The sequence below is a fragment of the Cygnus olor genome, chromosome Z (assembly GCF_009769625.2).
Source record: "Cygnus olor isolate bCygOlo1 chromosome Z, bCygOlo1.pri.v2, whole genome shotgun sequence".
NCBI lineage: Eukaryota > Metazoa > Chordata > Aves > Anseriformes > Anatidae > Cygnus > Cygnus olor.
Window position 1 is genome coordinate 74,244,001 of NC_049198.1, and position 22,755 is coordinate 74,266,755.

Sequence of the window (22,755 nt, forward strand, 5' to 3'; positions counted from 1 at the left end):
AGTGAGTTCAAATGACTCTCAAATCTACTGAGACAGTTGAATTATTGCAAAAATCTGTCTAGGGCTGTAGACGTGTTCATTTGACTCCCTTTCCATCCTACTGAAAAATAAACTACTGTTCTTCATGGCTTATTTTGTCTCTGTCAAGGAAACTTTCTGCTCTCATCTCAGGAGAGTTGTACAATAGCAATCTGATCCTGACCTTTCTACCTCTTCCTTGAATAACAGATGAAAATTGGACAGTGAAAAGTGGTGTACGCTCCATAACTTGTATCCCAGACACAATCTAATGACACTTTTCTTCTAGTAAAAACAATAGTTGCAGAAAAGGTTAAAGTAAACAGGGTTAGCTAATTACCTCTTCATCAAATCCAGTTATAATTTACTGCTGTCCTCCAAAACTCTGTGGCTGCTAAACCACCGACATTGGTTGGATTAGCTTATCTCTGATAAAGGTAGTGTGATTAATTTCTCCCACAGTACAGCAGCAAGTAAATATCAAACAGGAATAAAATATGACCAAATAAACTCAAATCACTCACTATCACAGCAGAAGTCTCCAAGGCACTCATATACCAGGCACTGAAATTGAATCCTGTTTTACAGAAGGTGATGTTGGGGTAGTAATCGTTTTTATGTAATTTTTTGTCCCAGAGACAAGGAATAAAACATCAGTAATGAAGTGCGCTGATACTTTAGTACTGACAAAAACACATCTGTGCATGCAAGTCCTTGCTCTAGACAGTAAACCAGGTGTATACATGTGAACAAGATCATGCATTTGCCATACTAGGTTTTGAAAATGTGTTTCTGAACACCCAAAGTGACTCCTTGATGTCTTTTAGAATATGAAGGAATCTGTTTTTAAAGTAAGTGAGAGAGCTCATTTATAAATCCATTTGAAAGTTTTATATGAGATCCCAAACTACACACACTTCGTTCACACTTCTTATAGGTTGGTTTCAAGCTCAGACTCATTCAATCAAAACATTTGCTACATTTTGAGCAAACTTGAAACTAATTTCTGAAGAAGCTTGTCTGAAGTACAGTTCTGTATCAAAGTAATAAGGAAGTCATAATTACCCCAAGCTTTCTTAGGAGTCTTGTGAAATGCACATATTTCAAGTTGCAGCTTTTTTTTTTTTTTTTTTTTTTTTTTTTTTTTAACTTTATATGAGTCCAAAATCTGAAGCAGTGGAAAATGTCTGCATAATGACCTGGTTGTGGCTGCAAACAACATGGCTTCATACAGCTGTCTGATAACAATGCTCTGACATATTTGTTGGTACAGAATCAATTTCCTTGATCTGAAAAATCTAAAATACAAATCTATACAAATCTATCCTTGTTTTAACATTAACTTCAGTGTCACTTGCTTACTCCAAAGCAGTAGGTTGTCCGTATAACAGCAATAACTATACCCAAACACTGCAGTAGCTTTAACACTGGATGTCCTTTCCCATGCTCCTGAAGAGCTGCTCTTGCACTGAACCCAGCTTGAACATGAACATGTATTTCTCCTTTGTCAGCAACATATTGCTCACTATTATTTTATGGTTCAAAAGCTTCTCAGGTCTCAGCACTAACCTACACTTAGCATGTTGGGCAGTCTGTATCATCAGAACATCCAAGGAGGAATTCTAAATGTAAAACAGCAGATTCATACTTCATGTCTGCTGTTCTGAATAGTGTTTTTCAGTCTGTGACCTACAGACTTTGTGGTTCGATGTCCAAAGGGGACTGTGAAAGGCAGCTGAGAGAACCAAACTAGGCATAACAGGTTTGAATTTACCAAACAAGGTTATACAGCTCTGCTGATTACTGCTCTACAAATGAAAAGGACCGAACATGCCAGGTTGTCAACACAGATCAATTGGTCAACATGTCAAAGTACGCAAGTTTAAATGGAAAGGCCTGGATGTAAAAGCAGTACTGAAATGGCTACAGTAGAAAATTACTTTGAAGATGAGCCACATCCTTTCATAGATATTAGTAAGTCCCTTCACTGGGGATTGCATTATGGTGCCATGCATGCTATAAACAAAGGACAGGCCAAATCTTAGGAGCCTTCAAACCTTCCCTCTGTTGGACAGATACACAGCTGCCATGGCACTTTGATTTGCTCCCTTTAACAAATGTATTTTCGTTAGCTCTTCTGCTGTATCTTGTGAAAATGGACCTTGAGCTCAAGGCTGTATCCAGTGGTTGGATTTCTCTCAGGCCACTGGAGTTCCAGACAGTAAGAGTGCAGGCATACAGGCCAAATTAATTCCATCATCATCAAATGGAAACAAAGTGCCTGAGACAAAGTGACTGGGAGGTCAAGGAAATCTATAGCTGAGATCTGATTGGGACCAGACAAGAATTCAGTAGCATTAAAGGTGAACTAGGGGGTATTTTTAGAGCTTGGGGTGCACTCCTGTGATTGCACAGTCTTTCATGCTTTTTGCAACTTTGTCTCAGGTATGTTGGGTGATGCACATGATGAAACAACAAGGATTATTCTAATATGTGTTTTCCTTCCTTTAATTCGTTTTGTGTGTGTGATGCAATTGCCACATGAAGAGACATTTTAGAAACCATTTTGAAACCCTGGACCAGCACAGGAAAGCTTTGTGTTTCTGACAGCTATGGAGTTGCCTGCTCAGAAGATGGGTCAAGGTTCAACCTATTAAACTTCTGGTATCTCAAGATGCTATATGAGGCTTTCTGAATTGCTAGCCCACAAACACAAACGTGATTGCTGTTTCTATTTCCTTTTATAGAAATGGACAAAGCATGAAATAACTTCTTGCACACAGTCAGGGAGCCATTTTATTCCCCACAGGGCTGATATCTTTCTGGTTGGATAAAAAAAAACCTTCAGATAATCAGACAGGAGGACTATATGTGCTACGTGGTCATCATGTCTTAGCATAGCACTGTTATTTATGACTCCCATTTGGTGGAAAGTCCAGGAAGACGGGGAAGAGCATAACCTAGCTAGCTTTTGGGTGAAAACAGCTGTGAGCTAGCTTTTGGGTGAAAACAGCTGTGAGCTTTCAGTGCAATTGTAATCTTGTACCTTAAATTCATGACCCTTTAAATCTGGTGTCATGTGAACCCAGATTACTCATCCTCTGAGGGAAAGGGAGCCTATCTGAGAAGCTCTCATACTTCCAAACTGCCCCACATCTCTGTGGCTTTAAGCCACAAGAAAACAATAAGATATTCCATAAGATATTGGTCAGTGGCTCTTGCAAATGGCTTGGAATAGGACTTATTCAGCAGCTTTGTATAAAACTCAATCTCTTGTTTTTACAGCATCTGTGGATTGAAACACAAAATGTGATCATTCTGACTAAAATCTATGCCTCTCTACAATGCTGTTTAATATCAAATATGATGCGTTTTGGTTGTCTGTTGTGGATTGCTGGTTAGCTCTGTTGTGCCATAACAAGGGTCTGGAACTTTAAAACAGTTAATGTTTCAAAAAAGCATTTATCAGGTCTTCTTCTGGCCAAGCTACCTCACATACCCCAGCTAACTGGGGGCTGCAAAGCCCTGAATATTCTACTGCTGTGTTTGGGGTCCTCCTGTCCTTGTGACAACTATAGAAAAATTTGCATTTATTTTAGCTTCTCTCTGCAGGTCCTTACACAACAGTTAGGCCAGAATTTAGCCAGGCCGACCTCAGTCAGGGGCTGCCACTAGAGCTTTGCCTCTTGCCGTACATTCCCTCTTTTGGACAATGTGTAAAGGAAATGTTAAGGAAAGAGTTACTCAGCCCATCCAAGATCTGTGTTGTTATCCAGATGAAGAGTTAATTATTCTGGCAGACTTCAGAATGCAGGAGAGTATCCGAATTTTCATGTCTGTCCTTCAGACTTGTGGGTCTGAATGAGTCATCCCAGACCTCCAGAGGTAAGGTAGGGAAAGAGAGGTGCTTTCAGGTTGCGATTCGTCTCACAGCCAAAGCTAGAGAGATAAATCTCTACCATGTTCCCAGGGGACAGTGAGATGCACACCTGCAGGTGATGTGATAGAGATCTGAGGTGAACCATGCCATCTGAACATGCTTTAGGTCTGCACTGGATTGAGGAATCACATCCTGGAGTTACTGACCTTTAAACTTAAGAACCTTCATTGAAACTCTGCTGGTTAACTAGGATCAACCTAAACAAATTAATCCTGGATTTTCAAATCAGTTTCTTTGTGGCAGAATCAACTCCATTAAACAATGCTGAGTTTCTTTAAAACTGGCAATTCTGGAGAGATATTAAGAGAGCAAGTATTGCAAGTTATTTGCATTAAATTCTGGAATCCTATTGTGCTAAGTAGAATTTATTATATATTTATTTATTTATTTATTTATTTTTTTCTTCATTACCACATATTAAGAAACCCTTTCTGCGCAGTGCAAGCAGTTTTACCTTGGGGATTTTAAAACCTTATTTACAACCCTTGGAAAGATTGACAGCTGGCTATAAAACCTTGATGAATTTGGAGACATTAATAAATGTAATCTGCACTGTGAGGGCTGCATCAATCCTAAATTTGAAACCTTATTTCCAGTGACACTGGCTCTGAAGAGTCTTTTACATTTGAATGACAGTGGAATTCTGCTTTTCGCATCTCTAGTGAAGAGCACACTTTCACTAGAATTTATGGCTCCTATTTTTTTTTTGTGAGGGAATTTTATACAAAGCTTTCGTGAAGAGTTGAGAGAAAATGGCTCAGCCCGAGCCAATGTGACACTGGTCTCAGTTGCTTATTTGTCATCATCCACTGGTTTAGTGCTATGTAATGGTCAATGCACAGAGAGAATAACATGGGCATTTTCACTGTTCCTCCAAGTTGCTACCCTATCATTGCTAAAGGATAATACTCTGAACTCTTCTCATCTCAAGATACTACTCAAGTTTGCACTCATTATGTGTGATGCACAGCAGCTACAGTCAAAGCATGACAAAAAAGTGAAAAGGACATTTATTTGGGCCAATGAATGTTTTTCGTTTACGCCAGCTGGAAACCTCAGCAGAACAGGATGGTGGTTTCTGTCCTTAGTGTGCATTTGCTGGGCTGCGCCTCCAGGGCAAGCAGGAAGGAAAAAGAGCATAAGAAACGGGCTGGTGTGGAGGTGTCCCCGCCTGATCAGTACTGTGGGATTTGAAGGACAGCTTCTGCTTCAGGCACAAGGATTGAACACCTTGGTTTTTGAACTCAGAGCTATTCCAGAGGTTAGCTATCACATTCACGTTCATGTGCAGGTCTGACCCCATGTCCTTAAACTGTTGTCCTGTCCTCAGCATTCTCGCAGTGTGGAGGTTCCTCTCTGCATAGTGGCCTTGGTGGGTCCCTGTCCTGGTTTCAGCTACGTTGGAGTTAATTTTCCTCCTAGAAGCTGGTATGGTGCTGTGCTTTGGATTTAGGGTGAGAATAATGATGATAACACACTGATGTTTAGTTGCTGCTGAGTAGTGCTTACACTAAGCCAAGGCCTTTCCAGCTTCATGTATTGCCCCACCAGCAAGGAGTCTGGGGGTGCACAAGGATCTAGGAGGTGGACAACCAGGACAGCTGACCCAAATTGGCCAAAGGGATGCCCCATACCATGTAGTGTTGTGTGGGACAACAAAAGTGAGGGGTATGGTTGTGGCATAGTGTGTCTGCTGCTGGGGACTGGATGGGTATCAGGCAGCAAGTGGTGAGCAATTGCACTCTGCATCACTTGCTTTGTATATGATTTAAAAATATATATTATTTTATTATTATTGTTTATTTTTGCTTCTTTTTCTGTCCTATTAAACTGTCTTTATCACAACCCACAGGTTTTTGTCTTTGTTTTTTGATACTCCCCCCTGTGCCACTGCTGGGGAGGTGGGCAGCAAGCAAACGGCTGCATGGTGTTGAGCTGTCTGCTGTGCTAAACCACAGTCGACCCCTTCTCTCTGACAGCTCCCTGCCCGTGATACCTACAGGCACCAGATCCAGACCTATGGGTCCTGGTAGAAATGAGCTGCTGCAATGCTGAGCCTAATCCTGCTTTGTGAATCCAGCCCCTTTGTGAATGCCAGCTGTGCTTTGAAATTTGACTTAGGATATTAAAATCACTGTGCAGATCCAGTCCTTGGGCACCTTTGAAAATTCCTCTATAGGAAATGTGTTTTTTCACCATAAGTGTGAAATAGAGTATAGCTCTTAACTGGTTTTAGTGCAACTAAGATCATGTAGCACTTTTTATAGACTGCCAAAGGGCCTAAATATGGTCAGTAAACCAGAAGGTGTTTTAAGGGGAGTAGACAGAAGGGGGTTACATCTGCATGGGCTCATTGCCATCTGTATTTAAAGCATGGGGGGGGGGTTGTGATGCCTTTGGGGAGGAATGTGCCTACTTGCACTTTATTTTATTCCTGTAATTTGGCTGCCATGTCCCTGGAGCTGTGGAGAGATGATTCTTTTTCTTGCCTCTGAACTTTCAGGTAAACAAATAATTTAACCTTGTACACTGGCCCACTGTGCATAAAATTAACTCATTGAATAGCTTGTCCTTTTAATGATTACTTGTATTTCCAATTCATTATTTTAAGCAGACTGGGCTTTCAGCCCTCAGCTTGCTTTGGAAAAATGCAGTTTAGTACGTTAAGGTTTGCACATGAGTTTTCAGGTAAGATTGACTGTAAGCCATTGAATGGCACAGACTGAAAAATGAAAATAAAACAATTGAACTCTGTAGCTGTATAGATGTATGTTTTGATGTAGTGAAGGACTCTTACAACTAGCCTACTGTCATATGCCTTTTGGAGCCTCAGACAAATGTTGTGGGTCTTGTGGAGACAATTGCTTTTGTTTTGTGAAGGAAAAGTATGTAATAATATATTTGTTTTAGCAAAAAGTACCCTGTGAACTGGGCTCCTGGGGAACTGAAATCTCACCATACAGACTCCAGGCTGCAACTCTTGGAAGTGTGGGATGGTTTGTAGTCTACAAATGCACTGACAAATGTGTGATTTAATGTGGAGAAACACTAGCACAATGATCCTTTCATAGACCTCTTAAAACATTATTGTTTCCTGTCTTCTAGCAGTCACTTCTGGAAATTTGAATGTAACGCTGAACCCTTCACTGGTTTTAATGTGATCTTCACATAACTGCTCCCTGTTGGAAAAAGATGCACAGGTGTTAATCTACTTATGTATTTCAGCTGTGTTATTGTTTTAAAGAGGTCTATGAGAAAATGTTCTCTGTGTTTCACATCGAACAACTCTCTTTTCTTTTTGTTATCCCAAGCTTTGTGAGTACACCCAAAGAACCTATGTAAACTCCTTTTGCTTCTAAGGAATTACTTCTTGTGTGTTATTCTGGATTTATTCTATGGTTTTTGGGAAAGTGGGATCAAAAACATAAACTGTGAGTTTTGATTTGAATTAGACTGATGTCTTCTGGAAGGGGCTTCCAGATGGTGGAGGTAAGGACATGGCAAATTTTCTTCTTGTTTTCACACAGTACCTTGTGTTTATATAACATATAATTGTGGACTCAGTTGCATCCCAGTTGTAATCCTTGGTTATTCATCTCCTTACATGACACAGTTGATAAAGGTCTCCTTTGACTAGCTACTTACACGAGCATCTGTTTACACAAGCTGAAGAGCTGGCCTTGTGGTTTTTAACTAAAATGATAATTTCAACAGGTATGTGTCTTGCAACCTTAGGGCTGTATGCTATGTTTTTTGTTGTTGTTGTTATTTTCCCCACCTTTTTATGCTGCTTAAAAATGATTTAGTTGCTTAAGGGAGTGATAGTGTGATGACCATGGAAAATATTTGAAAAGTGAAATTCTCAAAGCAAACAAACTCCATTCAGGGGAACAAAACTAGGAAAATAGGTGCTGTTGGTTCATCTATCATTGCAGCTTTCACCATCATTCCTTTCAGCATTCTTTCCACACAGCGTTGATCAGCTCTGTGGTTCTGCACCAGCCTATAGGCAGCTGCTCCCACTGGTTGTCAGTGCACACCTTAGGGGTTAACATACATGAGATTGTATCAAACATACACTTTAGTGGCACAAAGAGATGTCCATAGGCTGAACAGCTCAGATAAGTGATATCAGTGCACAAATATGCACTTTAGAGTCTTACAGTCTGCTTGTAGCCTTGTAGCAGGCTTTGGCAGAATGGGATTGCTCATGTGCACAGGTAGATGGTGGCAGGGACTGATGGAGTACAGCAGCCTGTTTGACACCTTTACACCAGGACTTTCAAACTTCATCTTTTGTGAAGCTGCTTATGTTTCTCTGATGCCTGACAGACAAGATTTTTGCAGGTGCAAGGGCAGCTTCTTCATGAACTATTTGCTTACATTGTGTGCTTTTTGCCCACCAGCTTGCTTCCTTGCTTGCTTTATGTCCACCATCTGCAATTCTGCAGCCCCTCTTTTTCTAACGTCTGTTTGATTTGCCAGGAACAGGGTAGATAAATGAGGTGTGACTGCTGCTGAGCACTTTGGTGCTAAGAAGCTTGTCAATGAGGTCATGCTGTGGTTTTAAGATCCTGACAGTCCAAGCCCTGGTTATCAGGAGCTGGACTTCCTAGGTTTGTAGTTTGATTTTAGCATATCATATTGGCACTAATATCCCTTATTTATGTCTGTAGATGACACATCTACATGTGAAATGCACAAAAGGTGCTGGTGACCTTAAGGGTAGAGGAGTATTAAGCAGAACAAGATGTACAGTTCTTTAGATGTTCTGATGTAAGTTTTTAGTTTTGTGCTTTCTGCTGACTCAAGAGACTTACCTCAAAACAAACATCCCTTTCAAAAACATAAAATAAAACTTAATCCCTTTCATTCCCCCAAGATCTTTGACTGTCTTATCAGGAAAATGAAGCAGAGTGGAGCCAAACCTGATACAGGGTTCATCAATAATGAATTGTGACTTTGAAGTTGTATTTGCTGAAAAACCAGGAAACTTCCATTTAAATTGCTTTAACAAAAGTTTTCCTTTAACTTTTAAATTCAGGGAGAAGATCCAAGAGCAGAGAGATCAAACCAATTGTTTCACAAATGTAGAAGTTCATGTCTTTGTCACTGGCAGCTGAAAAGAATTTATTTTCCATGCACAGTCCACGTATACTCATGTTAATTAAAACTGGGTGTTAATTGGAGCCTCAGCTAAGGCATTATCAGCTTTTAGCATCATCAGATGGTACTAGATGTAAGAGAAGCAGAAAGGGGAAGACCCTCCAGCCTTACATGTGCTTCCAGCATCCCTTAGACCACACTGGCACTGCAGTGGAAGGAGGCAGTACTGCTGTCTGGCAACTTCTGGCAGCCTCCTCCCACTCCTTACCAGTAAAATTGTCCAGGTAGCCACACAGCAGGGCCAGATCTGGCTTGAAAATATTTGTGACTGTGCCATCAGCCCACCTCTCACCTGTTTCCTCTTCCCAGACTGGCTTCCTATGTCCTAGAGGGGTGGTGTGGGGGCAGCGAGGATGTACGAGGGACCAGAGCGAGGGCAGGGCTGCCTCCCTCAGCAGGGAATTTGTGTGAATGATGGATGTTCAAGAGGGATGCACAGATCCCCGTGTTTTAAGTGAGGATTTTTAATGCAGGATATATATATACTGTATATATATATATTGTATAAACTTCAGAGTGCAAAGGTCCCCTCTTTTATCAAAGCACATAAAAATGACTGCTGTGACATTGTAGTTGTCCTGGTAGACATTTGCTAAATGTGTAAAAGTCTGCTGTGCTAAACTGCCCATTTGAGCATGTCTAAATTTAAATAAATGAGCAAACAGTATCATGTAGCCATTTTACTTCATGGTTTATTGAGTGGGGACTCTTTATACATGTAATATCACTGTACCTGGGCACAGGAGGAATAACAGAACTATTTTCTGCCAGATAAAATGCAGTTATCTTTTCATTGTTACAAATAGTTCTTGGTTACGATTGTGAAACCCAGGAGGTAGTTAATCTTTTGTCATATTCTGCACAAACAAAGATGAAGCTGAAAGTATTTCCAGTATTGAATTACTTGTTCATTTATCCCACTTTAAAAATGCTAATTAGTATCTGTATTTTCACAGCCTTATCTCATTACATTATCCTGACAAAAGAACAGCCAAAATTCATGGTTAGATTTCAAGATAAAGCTAAAACAGCTTTTTTTCCTATCTCCTCTGCCTTTTGGCTGATTTTCGTTAATTCATTATAAGGTTCTTATTAGTCCATGAGTTATTTCAACACAGTATTCAACGTTCATATGGAAATTTGAGCTTGATGTCATCCTCTGGTTTTTAAAATCTGACTTCAGGTCTGCCTATTGCCCAAGGAAAGCAGGAGAATGCAAATAATGTTCTTAGATTCAAGAAAACAAATAGATAGAGAAGTACAAAAAAGTCAGCTTGGAGAGTATCTTTTGGAAAGGGGGAATAGAATGATAGCAAAAAGGAATTACAGTTTTGGGGAGCTATACCTAATTAAAAAAAGAGATTCATATACAGAAACATTCTCATAGACAGAACCAGTCAGGAACAAATACCTCTCAAAACAGCAGCCTTAATACTCTCTGTGGGTTATGTGGACTATAAAAAGACAAAAAAAAGACAGTAGTTTTTTCAGTGTCTTCAAAGCTGTTATCGGTTTGAGGATGAAAGACTCAACTTCAAATTCATATGCCAAGGTCAGAAACTCAGCTTGTGTTCCAGCAAGGGTATATTCCTGGCCCTCTTAGCTGTGGAAAAAAGCTTGCATGTCCAAGACTACAACAATAAGAAAATGTTGATTTTAAAAGTATCTTGGAGTTTCACCCAATTTCTTATGTTCTGTGGTCCCAAGTCATGATTTTTAAATGCCTAGGTTTGGTGCCAGGGAAATAATACAAATATAAAAAATAAATACATTTTTTTTCAAATGAAGTTTCTCTTGACTGTACCTGTGGAGGGAAGCAGCATCATTTGGCAAGCACATTGTGCTCTTTCATTGCTGGCCAAGATGGTTATAAGACCTGAGAAAATCAGAGGACTCAGTTGTGTGTTCTGAGGCACAACTTTCCCAACAGACACAAGCTCCTACAGCCTGGAAAGAGTAACCAGCAGCATGCAGCTGCCATGTGCCAGTGTGTTGCACTTCCCTTAGGATAAATCTCAAGTGGAAAACTGTTGCCTTTTTACAACACAGGAAGGTGTGCTAAGCACCTTTTGTTGGTGTGATGTGGTTACTTGGTGACTTTGTGACCCCCTAAGTGCAGGGTCCTGCATCTTGAGAGGAACAACCCCAGGCTCCAGAACATGCTGGGAGTCACCCAGATGTAAAGCAGCTCTGGAGAAAGAGATCTAGAAGTCCTGGTAATCATCATGTTGATCATGAGTCAGCTATGTACCCTTGCTGCTATTCTAGGCTACATTAGGCAAAGTATCACCAGCAGGTCACGGGAGGCGATCCTTCCCCTCTCCTCAGCATTGGTGAGGCCACACATGGAGAGGCTGAGAGACCTGGGACTGTGAAGACTGGAGAAGAGGAGGCTCAGGAGGATATTACCAATGTGCATAAATACCTGAAAACACCATAAACACCATAAACACCAGATGACCTCCAGAGGTTCCTTCCAACCTCAACCATTCTGTGATTAGGTGGTAGCCTGTGATCCAGCAGATCTCTTTTCTGCAGGAGAGGTTGCATTTCAGTCAAAAGCATGGACAGACAAGCTTTTTGTCTGATCTCCATTGCAGGTCCAAAAAAAAAAAAAAAAAAAAAAGAAGGACAGACATCTTCTCCAGAGGAAAATATGATGCAGGATTAACTCACACCTTTCATCTGAAGTGATGAAAATGAAGTGAAGGGATGGTCTACATGGAGAGGACTGACCTGGAATTAATTCTGATCTGGAGTTAATTCCGATCTGAATCTGTCTCCCAGGTTATGTTTGCTTTGCTGTATGGAATGATTTAATTCACTCCAAAAGGCAAAGTCAAGCTACGAATCAAATGTAAAAGGTGCATGGATTTATAAATCCAAAAGCTCATAATTAAACGGGAATTTCAGAAATAGAAATCGTGCTTCACCTGCAGGTAGTGAAAACAGTTTTGACATGGAGCTCTCATGCCTGTGGCAGGCTCCCTCCATCATATCACTAGCTCAGTAGAAGACAGAGAGTCAGAAATAGGCCCTAAGTGATGCCTTGAATCAATTCATATTGCTAGAGAATTGCCTTTTCAGCTAGCTAGGGTTTTTGTCATCTTAGTCATCCTCCAAAGTGGCTGCAAATCCCTGGTGTTCAGAAGTACACAATGATGTATGTATGTAGCTCTTTAAAGGAAGCTAGTAGGTGCTTCTGTGGGGAAAAATGCACGGGGTGGAGAAACGTCCAAAGGAAGTAAACAGTAAGACAACAGTGGGATATCAGTGTCAGCTCTGCGAGAGAAATTTGTAGGTAAGGGGTTAGGCTCTCCTCAGGCTTGTTGGCTCTCTGTAGTATTTTGCACAGCTGTGTTAGTGACCAGCGGGGACTTTGTACCTCTCCAGGAGGGCCAACAACACAAGCTGTGCATGTGCAAACAGGGAGGGTGAGGGGCTGTTACATACATTTGCCACATACACGTAATCCTTCCTCAAGAGGGACCAAGTTCTGACTATTACTTATACTCAAGAAGATGTTTACAGGAAGGATGAAACCCTTATTCTTCTGCTGCTCAGACACAATGGCAATACCGAATTATATATTATGTCTAATACATGTTATAGCTCAAGTACTATATCTCGGTTGCTGTAAACAGAAAAGTGACTGAGAAAATTGATGTTTCCTGTGGAAGAGCTGCAACAACTTAAGTACTCGGGAAACCTAAATCTCGTCTATTGAAGGCTCATTTATCTGGCTTGCTGTCCTTAATGAAAAATATGACAAATCCTTTCCCACAGGAAAACTCTTAAACACAGGGTTACACACAGCTCCCACCTCCTGGTATTTTTCTCCCTGTCTTCTTGTGACAGAAGAAGGGGATTCCTCTGGCCAGCAGTAGATGTGTACAGGTACAGACATGGTGGGGCTGAGGTTCATTTCTCTAAAACAGATCAGAAGAATGGCATGTTACAAGAACTAATTTCTCCCTGTGGATGAGGAAGAAAGTTCAGGTGACAAGGTCAGATGTAGATTTTTTTTTTTTTTCTGGTGATGACTGAAGAGGGTTGGATCCTCCCCGTTGACCCTGCTCCTGGCTACGGGCATGCCTTCCTTCCCTGGTGCAGTTGTGTTGGGCAAAGGCAGTGCTGTTCTGCTGCCGGGGCTGCCCTCCTCTCCTCCTGAACTTTCCTGCTGTGATAGCCCCTGAAACCATTTCAGTCTAAATACATTTGGAAAAAATAAATAAATTCCTAACCCAACTCTTATTTTACTTTTTATTTTATTTTATTTTATTTTATTTTATTTTATTTTATTTTATTTTATTATTTTATTTTATTTTATTTTATTTTATTTTATTTTCATTTAATTAATTAATTTATTTATTTTTCCAGAATAGCACTGGGGTGCATGAGCTGCTTTGCATGTGCCGCCTGGGAGCAGTTTGGGACCCACCGAGGTGGATGCTTCCAGGAAGCTGGGGGTGGTCTGGGGTCTGGGGTCTCCTGCATGGAGAGAGGCTGTGCCTGGGGCCCAGGGCTACCCTGGGGCTGCAGCCACCGCTCATGTACCCTCTATGGAACAACATCTGCCAAAGACACGGGGGACAGACTGAGAATGATCAGTACAAAGTGTTCCAAGCAATTTTTTTTTCCCTTTTATGAAAACAAGGTCAGATAGAGGTTTTTGGTGTGGGTTTCACTGGTCTGGCTAGTAAAAGGGAGAAATAATTGTTATAGATCTTGAAACAGGAGAGGAGGAACTGGAGCAGGCAGAGTCCCCTGAATGAGTGACTACGTGTGCTAGTTTGCTTCCCTGGCAAAAACTGGAAACAATCTGTCCCTCTTTAGATGGTCCAAAAACCTGCATAAAAAAATCAAACACTGAGTCTGATTTTACTTCAAAGTATTTGAAAGGGATCCAGTTTATATTGTCAAAATGATTTGATGCCTGTATATGTATATATATATATATACAGCATTTTATTAAATACCATATAAAATAATAAAAACACCAATGAAACCACTACTGGCCTGATCAAAGAGTTCATTTTACTCAAAATACATTTTTACAATGTTAAAAAAAAACAAACAAACTATCTTAACATTTTTATTTAAGTAATTTCTAAAAATACTGATAAGGAAGAAAAAGTAAAAATATTCATAGCTCAGTGGGAATACTTTCACAAGATAAAAGTAAAGGGCTTTGTTTTGGGAAAGAATTTTTCATCTGAGCTGCTCACCTGAAAATTGGATGTATTAATGTGTGAATTCATGTCTCCAGGTTTTAAAAAAATTCCCAATTAGCCGGTTTCATTATCACTCTTCTTATTGCCACAGTAACTGATATGTATGCTGCTACAGACATCCATAATTTTGACACTGAAACCTCAAGTCACAAGGTCTTTCTTTCACTGATATGTATTCTAGCTGAATCATGTAGTTTTTTTAACACTTGTTTTGGGTTGGATGTACACATATATTTAGGCATCCTTGAGATGGGGTGGGGTGGGGGGGCGGACTGAGGAGGCAGAAAAATTATGTATTTGTGTTTGTGTTAAGCCAACAAGGGCTGCATCTGGGATTTATGTTGAGAGTAGGCTAACAAAGCTATACCTTAATAAAAAAGGAGAACCTGTTTCCTCTAAATCATGACTCTGTTGCGTTTAAATGCTATGCTTCTACCATTCTGTGTAGGAAAAAAAAACAAAACACACCATGATATTGCTTGCCTTTTAAATTATGAACTGACATTACAAAACCTTGGTTAGGACATCTGTGACAAGAGTGCTGCTCACGCAACTTTCAAAAACGTACTGGCTATAGCACCACATACCTCTTGACGTGCCAAGGTTTTTCTACTTTTCATGTTGGAGCCAGATGCTTGACTCCACAGAGCACTAGAGGGCAGGCTAGCCTAGATATTGCTCTCCCCCCTCCCCCCCCGCTTCCCCCCCGCCAAACACAGATGGAGAATAAGAGAAATAGTCAAGTCCACAATTTTACTCAGAAATATGAATTTAAACTTGAAAAAGCCTCACGCTGCACCCACAGCCTTTAACAGGAGCTGGGCAACTTTGCAAGGAATATGTTTTGCTTTCGTTGGGAAGCTTTGTTCTCTGTGACAGGCGGTTGTGTTGGGAAGCAGACTTGAAAAAAAAATAGGTGCAGCCCTGTCTTGCCGAGGGGACAGGCTGTCCCTGCAGTTCTCGTGAGGGTCTCCCTGGCCCAGTAGTGCAGATGCTGAGGACCCTCGGCTTGGGTAGTTTCACAGGTATGTGTGACTCCCACGTGAGCTAGCAGCAACTGCAGATCATCTGTGTTTCAGAAACACTTTTCTGACTTTCGTGCTATTAATGGCCCAATTCTGTGAGCTTTGCTAATTGCAGAGTCATGTTTGCTTCTGGCTCGTCTGTGCATTGGGGCAGAACAAGGTGGGTGGTTTGGTGTGGTGGCTGCAGAGCTGAGCCATCACATCCCTCCTCTGCAAGGAGCTGCTGCTAGTTTCTGCAGAACCCAGTGTGCGCTGACCCATCCCGATGTCCCTCCTGGTGCCATGATTTGAATACTTTCCTCTTGGTGGCCATTCAGTTACCGGAGGTCTCAGGGCTGCTCAGGGTGAAACAGCCCACACTGGTGGCACAGAGTTGTTGACTGAGATGAAATACGGGTGTGAATAAATTAGCCCTGCAGCAGTTCACGCAAGAAGCACAGTGTTTGAGTTTTGACTAAAGTATATATATTTTTTTGTCTTTGCCCCTTATCACTTACCACCCAGATTAACCATCCACCCAAATTTGACAAGGAAACTTTAAGCCTGTTTATGATATGCCTTAAGTATACTGTAAAAACAACATATATTAACTGTGTAGATAACTGTTGCCTTAGGCCATTTTGTTCATCCCTTGGTCAAGATAGTGTATTTTCTGTAGTGTGTTTCTCAGCACTTTGTCCAGTTTGCAATTGCCTTTCGCTTATGAACTTCTTCCAGGCTATTTGATGCCAAGTTTATCCCTAGAATAACACAAATTATTGAATCTGTCACATCTTTGGTCAGCGTAGAAGTTCTCTGTTTTATGATTATTATTTGTTTCAAGATATATTCCTTGATTTCTCACAGTTTCCCTTGCAGAATTTCCTAGTGATACTCTGTGTAACTAGGCTATTAATTCTTCTTTCACACTTCTCAAACCAAACCATAATAATCTACCTGGAGGGCAAACAAAAAAGATAACCTTGTATAAAGGTTCCATATTCAGGGAATGTCTTTTCTAATACAGTAGTGAGGGATTGAATGAGATGAAAGGAGTTTTTAGTCTCTACTCATATTTTACTTTTAGAGATTTTTTCTTCTGAATAGAAAAAAAACTGAGTTCCCAGGGTAAACAGAAATTTGGTTGAGCATCAGCCAAATAAAAACTCCCTTAACACCTTACGATGGAGCTCTGTCTGAGCAAGCAACCTGGAAGTTTTCTGAAGCTTTCTGCCTTTGCCTGGCCATGTGTTGCAGTTTCATTTTGTTTTGTTTGTTTTCTCCTTGAAAACCAAGGAGGTTTGCTGTTGATATGGGGGGAGCTACACTACTCGAGTGCTGACTCTTCTGCACATTGTGGCATGGGTTTGTAATGTAACATACTGAGCAAAATAGTCAAAAAAATACAAATTTCTACCTCAGATTTATCTACTATTAGCACTGATCCACTGTGTGCACACCATAAAGTATTCATTGTAGAAGTGATGCTGTAAAAGGAGGTGACTAATAAAGAGAAGATACTGAAGTCCATCGGAGATGGTGGAAAGATTCCCACTACTTTTTATTCTGTCCTCAAAGGCACAAGAAAGGGATCACTAACTTGCTTGAGAGTTACATCTGCTCATACTTACTCTGCTACATGGCTGAGGGATGTGAGGGAGAGCAGATCATAATACATTTATTTTCTGTATTGCATTGCTCCAGGGAATACCCGAAAGAGCAGTGTTAGCCAGCTGCCTCGTGGCTCTAATGGTAGACTTGTGGTAGCATCCTGAAATTTTGTATGAAAGCAGCTAATCCGTGTGATTTCCTCTGTGGACAGAATGGCATGAACTTTTTTGTTGTTTCAGTCTACAGGGATGTAGCTCTCACTGTTATGGTATATGACTGCAAAAGGCTGGACTTATAAGCACAACACTGGGATTTATAGTCAGAGTGTTTCCACAGCACTGAACAGGACTTAGTATTTAGTGGTATTTAGTTAAGACATTTAGGGTCCTAACAAGGTGCAAACCTGTAAGGCTGAAGGACCACAAACACTGCAAATTTTATCCTCATCTCAAGAATTTTAGATCAACTTAAAACCAACTCTATGGCTTTAGAATGCTTCTTCAAATAATAATAATAAAAAAAAATCCAGAGCCAGGTTAATGTATAATGATGCTTTATGTCATTGCTGAGTCATAGTGAAATTCTGTAGAAGCCCACATTCATATTTAAAGGTAACATCTTTAATCTTACCTTTAACATCTTTAATGTTACCTTTAATGAGATTTTAATGTATCTTTAATGAGATTTCACCTCATCCTTGTGCTGCTGAATTGAATATACTCTTTACAGCACTGGAGCATTAGAGAGTTTACAAACCCACGTTCCTCTGAACAAGTTCATATTATACATACTATAGCATATAGTATTTAATACATATACATAATTGATAAGAATGTAGGGTAAATTATGTAAGTTATCTGCATTTTACCCCCTGCATTTGACATTGTGAACGCGTGACTTCAGATTCATTTTCCAAATTGTCTCTAGCCTAAGTGCATAGAATGATTTCACTAAAATATACTTTTACTTTTTTAGAATATTGAGTCAGTATTCTCTCTCAGGAAGAAGGTATAGCATAGTAATAAAGGAATAAACATATGAATTGGATTGTGGTGAATATGTCTGTATGTTTGGGTAGTTTAAGTTTCTGTAAAGTTAATCAGCTTTTTTTTTTTTTTTTTTTTTTTTTTCCCGTTGATATGAATACAGTCTTTCAGGCTGAAGAAACTTCTTGCATCCAGAGAATTTAAAATAATGTACACAAATTATACGTGAATTACACACCCAACAATTTATTTTACTATCTAGATTCTGATTTTTGAATTTATAAAGGCAAAAACATAACATAAAACAAAACAAAATATAATCTTGAATAAATTAAAAAAAAAAAAGTGATTTCCATAATCATAAGGATGATTTCCTTCAGGAAACACAGTCTCTCAGGACAGGAGTTAAATCAAAGCTAAAGCAGAGCAGCTGACTTTCCATATTCCCCCAAGCTGCTGAAATGTTGATTGATTCAGGAGCTAGTCTGGAAAGTGATGGCTTTGACATTAAAAAAAAAAAATTTACTTGCCCTCAGTAAAATACACAGAAGAGGGAACCCCACAGTAAGGTCTAGTCCCAACAGAGATGTAACACAGAAGACGAGTGATTGTTGATAAGAAGAGCGTGTTTGATGGTTTTATGATAGATTTTCTCTGTTCATTCTCATTCTGAATGTGCGGGAGGTGATCAGCCAGTGAGGAAGCACACCAAGACCTCTTGCTAAAGATGATTCCTGTGATTAATGAGTTGAAGCCTGTCCTGATGTTTAATCAAAATGGTGTTTAATGAATAATACTGGTTTCATAATAAACAAGTTTTTTTTAAATATCAAGTAGAGTTACAGTTATAATTTTCTGTGTAAAGGAAGAGTTGGCATTTTGTTGTCATAATTTTTAAACAATAATACCTATAAAAATTAAAAATAATCAGAATGTCATATTTATATTGAACTATGTACCTTTCCTTCCAGAGCTACTGCTGTTGGAGCTGGTAACGTATTTCTGAAGTTCAGGCTTTGCATGCAATAGCATCCTTGGATACAAAAGTATACAATTATCATCATTATCATAAGCAAATTTTACCATCTTTTGATTCTCTTAATAATTCTACAGTATTTTAAGAATGACCTCGAATGTACCTTTGTTTCTCAAAAGGATATGTAAAGAAAGTCTGGTAAACAGAAAGAAGGAGAGAAATCCTGTTCTCATCTGTTTTTCAGAAGAAATTCTGTTTAATTTTGTCCATGTTATACTATTTTCATAGTGATTGAAATTTTTATTTTAAGCACTGAAGTTTTGAACAGAGGACTCCAGATGCCTCCGGCAAAATGCACTACTCTATGTTAAATTACTGTCTGAAGGACTTACCTGAGATGGGAACACCACTGTGCTGGGAACTACAAAAACACTTTGGGCTAAATCCTGGCCCATTAAAGCCAGTGGCAGAAATCCCATTCACCACAATGGAGCCAAGAGTCCAGGTTTCACCTGCAGTGAGAGACAGTACTCATCTAGAAACCCTGGACCTCAGCACTCTTGTGCTTTGGCAACTGAGTTAGGAAACCTCTCCAGCCACCCAGCACAGGATAAGTGCTCCAAGAGGTTCCTATCAATAGGACTCAAAACCCAACCAAGAAAAACACAAGGATGCAGCCTGTGCAACTGCCCAAGTCCCTTTGTCTCTTTTCTGGAACTCTTCACCAGCCTCTTGATTTTTAATAGAAATCTGTAAAATGCCAGATTCGTTATTGTCTCTTCATTGTGTTTCTAGGCAGAGGCAAAAACTCATATCTCAGTCCTTGGTATTGGCAGTGCACAGTTAGACAGATAGACGCAGACTTTATTTAGTGTTGGAAAACTATTGTTCCTGGTGTTCATATGTTTGTTTGTTTATATAATTATTTACTTATTAAATAGACTCAAACTAGCACTGTATCTTTTAGCTCCTATTTTGGAAATACCTTCACCTCCCAAGATCATAACCTCTTCAGTATTCTCAGATTGTAATGTTTTTGACATGCCTTATACTCTAAGTCTGAATAATTCTTTGGAGTGAGAAATGTCAAGACTGGCCATCTCTTGTGTCAACTTCACACAATTTCTTACACTAGGGACTCAGAATTGGAGGAAAAAATGTTCAAGGCTTGGTCAAAGAAAGAGAATATTAGTTTATTTTCCTTATTTTCCTGCCTCTTGATTTTTCTGAACCAACACATTTCAGGGAAAGAAGACTGATTCTATTGCAATTATAAATATAGGATGGCAGTTTTTGTCCTAATAAAGTTGTCTAGATGTGAGGCACAAATAAACCACATTGTTAATGTAACTTGCTCCACAGTTTTTCTGTCAAAATCTTGTATTGACTGATGTGAATTTAAATCTGCAGCAGGTTTGCGTGAAGTCATATTAACAATTTCAGTCAGAAAAACAGGCAAGCTTTTGAGTATACAAGTTAGGTGGCTGTATTAGCTATATGAAGAAATGATATTGCTCTTCCCTGTAAAGCTTGTCTCACTTATAACCTAAGAATGTGATGTGTAATAGTTAAAAACTCCTTTACTGTGTTCTGCCTGTCCATGTATATAGTCTTTCTCATGAAGTTCTATGAGGTGTCATGGAGAACTTGTAAACTCGACATTTCATGTGCAAATGGGTGTTTGATGCATGTTGAATGCAGAATGTAAACAGGCAAAGCTGTAAAGTATCTAATCTACTTCCATTTGCAGGGGACCAAAAGCAATCCAGATGCTCTTTTGCCTGATATATTTTGCCTGATCTATGTTGTGTCCCATTTCAAAGTCTGGGAATTGTGATGGTTTAAAAGAATGGATTATTGAAAGTTTTAAAACTGTTTTTTATCACATCTTATTCTGTCACCAGATTTCATACTTCATTAGACTTCTCCACATTTCAGTTCCATCATTGTTCCGAGAGTTCAAGGGAAAAAAGCCAGAGAAGACTGAGAAACATAAAAGGAAAATATGAACAAAATAACCATCTTAAGCCAAGTGTTGGTGGGAGGTGCTATGCATAATAGGGTAATCCCATGCTCCTGCAATAAAACAATCACATGATAGAGGATAAAGAAGAGTCACAAATAATGGCGGGAAAGTCTTCTATAAAGAACTTCAAGAACAAATATAATTACTAAAGGCATTATTAATTGTGGGGAAAAACACTTTGACCAGCCTTTCATACTATTTAGAATGTTTACCAATAGTGCATACACAACTCACCAAGCCAAAAAAAAAAAAAAAAAAAAAAAAAAGCTATAAAAATGTTAACAGAGGCGGGGAGGAGTCTGCGTGTTGTGCCTCAAAGGGCATTTTGGTAGTGCTGAGCAATCTTCTTAATTCACCTAGACATGATTCACCCTTGTGCCCAGAGCTGTTTCATGTAACCTTGCCAACTTGCACTGCCTGCAGTCCCTGTAACATAACTTTTCTGAGTTATAAAGCTACCTGCCAACAATGCCATGGCCCAGTCTGATGTGTCCTCCCTGCTCCCAGCATCATGGCCCATGAGGAATCCTCTCAAGATAAAGTTCAGTGCTTTCCTTCATAATTTCTACACCAGATCACTCATAGAAAGAATAGTGTTTTCTCTGTGGATAATCCAGTCAAATGTTTCTTAACTCTTCCAGTTGGCATCAGAAATCACAGCAAGGTTGTAGCTATCAGCCCATGGAGAGAACCATCTTGGGAAACAGATAGCAAAGTGGCCAAGCTAAGCACCACACATTTTCATGGTGACTCTACTTTGGCATGCCACCAAAATCTGTGAAGAGAGGAGAAAGACAAAGGAATTGTCTATTGGCTGAATGTTAAACTGACAGAGCCACAGATGGGTGGCTGTCTTTCTGACTACAAAATCTCCAGGCTTCTACAAGGACAGTGTCACAGCTCTTCAATAGGAAATCTGTCTGAAAACATCAAACAACTACTTTATGGGGGACCAAAGACTGGTTTGCAAATCCCTGAAGTGTTCCATCATGTTCAGACCTGTGTTGATACGATAAGGGAAATGTTAGTTTTCACTAGCTGGAAACTGTATTTTTATTTAAGTCATGGTGTCACAGTGATATATGAATATCTTTGCAAGTCTAAATATATATATAGGAGGACTTTTTATTTTTATTTTTAACTTTGACAGTCTAAAATACTCCTTGTCATAACTATGGAGAAGTTAGTGAAAAGGCAGTGATGTCACAGGAAAGTAACAAGCCAAATGAAATCGTATCTGAGACACAAAGATCTCACTGAGGAAATACATACTAACTGGGAAGCAAAATATTGTCCTTATTCTCAATAGTTAGAGATCTGGCAGCTTTGTCATATATAGTTCTCCAGCTTCCTTCAAAGCTGGTGTTCATTTCTGACTTTAAAAGGTAAATCCTACTCAATGTTAACGTGAATGAGACCTGTACCTTCACGAGTGAATAGTCCCATATAGCCTGGGGCCTGTTTCCGTGCTAAACTTCAAATCCTTTTACAGTCCTACTAGAGGGCTGCCTATACAGAAAGTTCATTGTTTGTGTGCTATAAAGAGAAGCCTACTAGTTCTTAAAACCATTTGAACTCTGTTGTCCATCCTTCAGTGGAGGCATGTTCTCAGAATGATAACACCACAAAATAATAAGTGGACCCAGGGAATGATGGTAGTGTCTTCAGGAAAGAGCTAGTTTCAAAACTTGTTGCTTACTGTTTGCAAACAGCTCAGTTTATGTAGATAAAGCCCCCCTTATGGTTCCTTGCAGAGACCCTGCACACTAGACTGAAAATCCACGACTGCCAGTA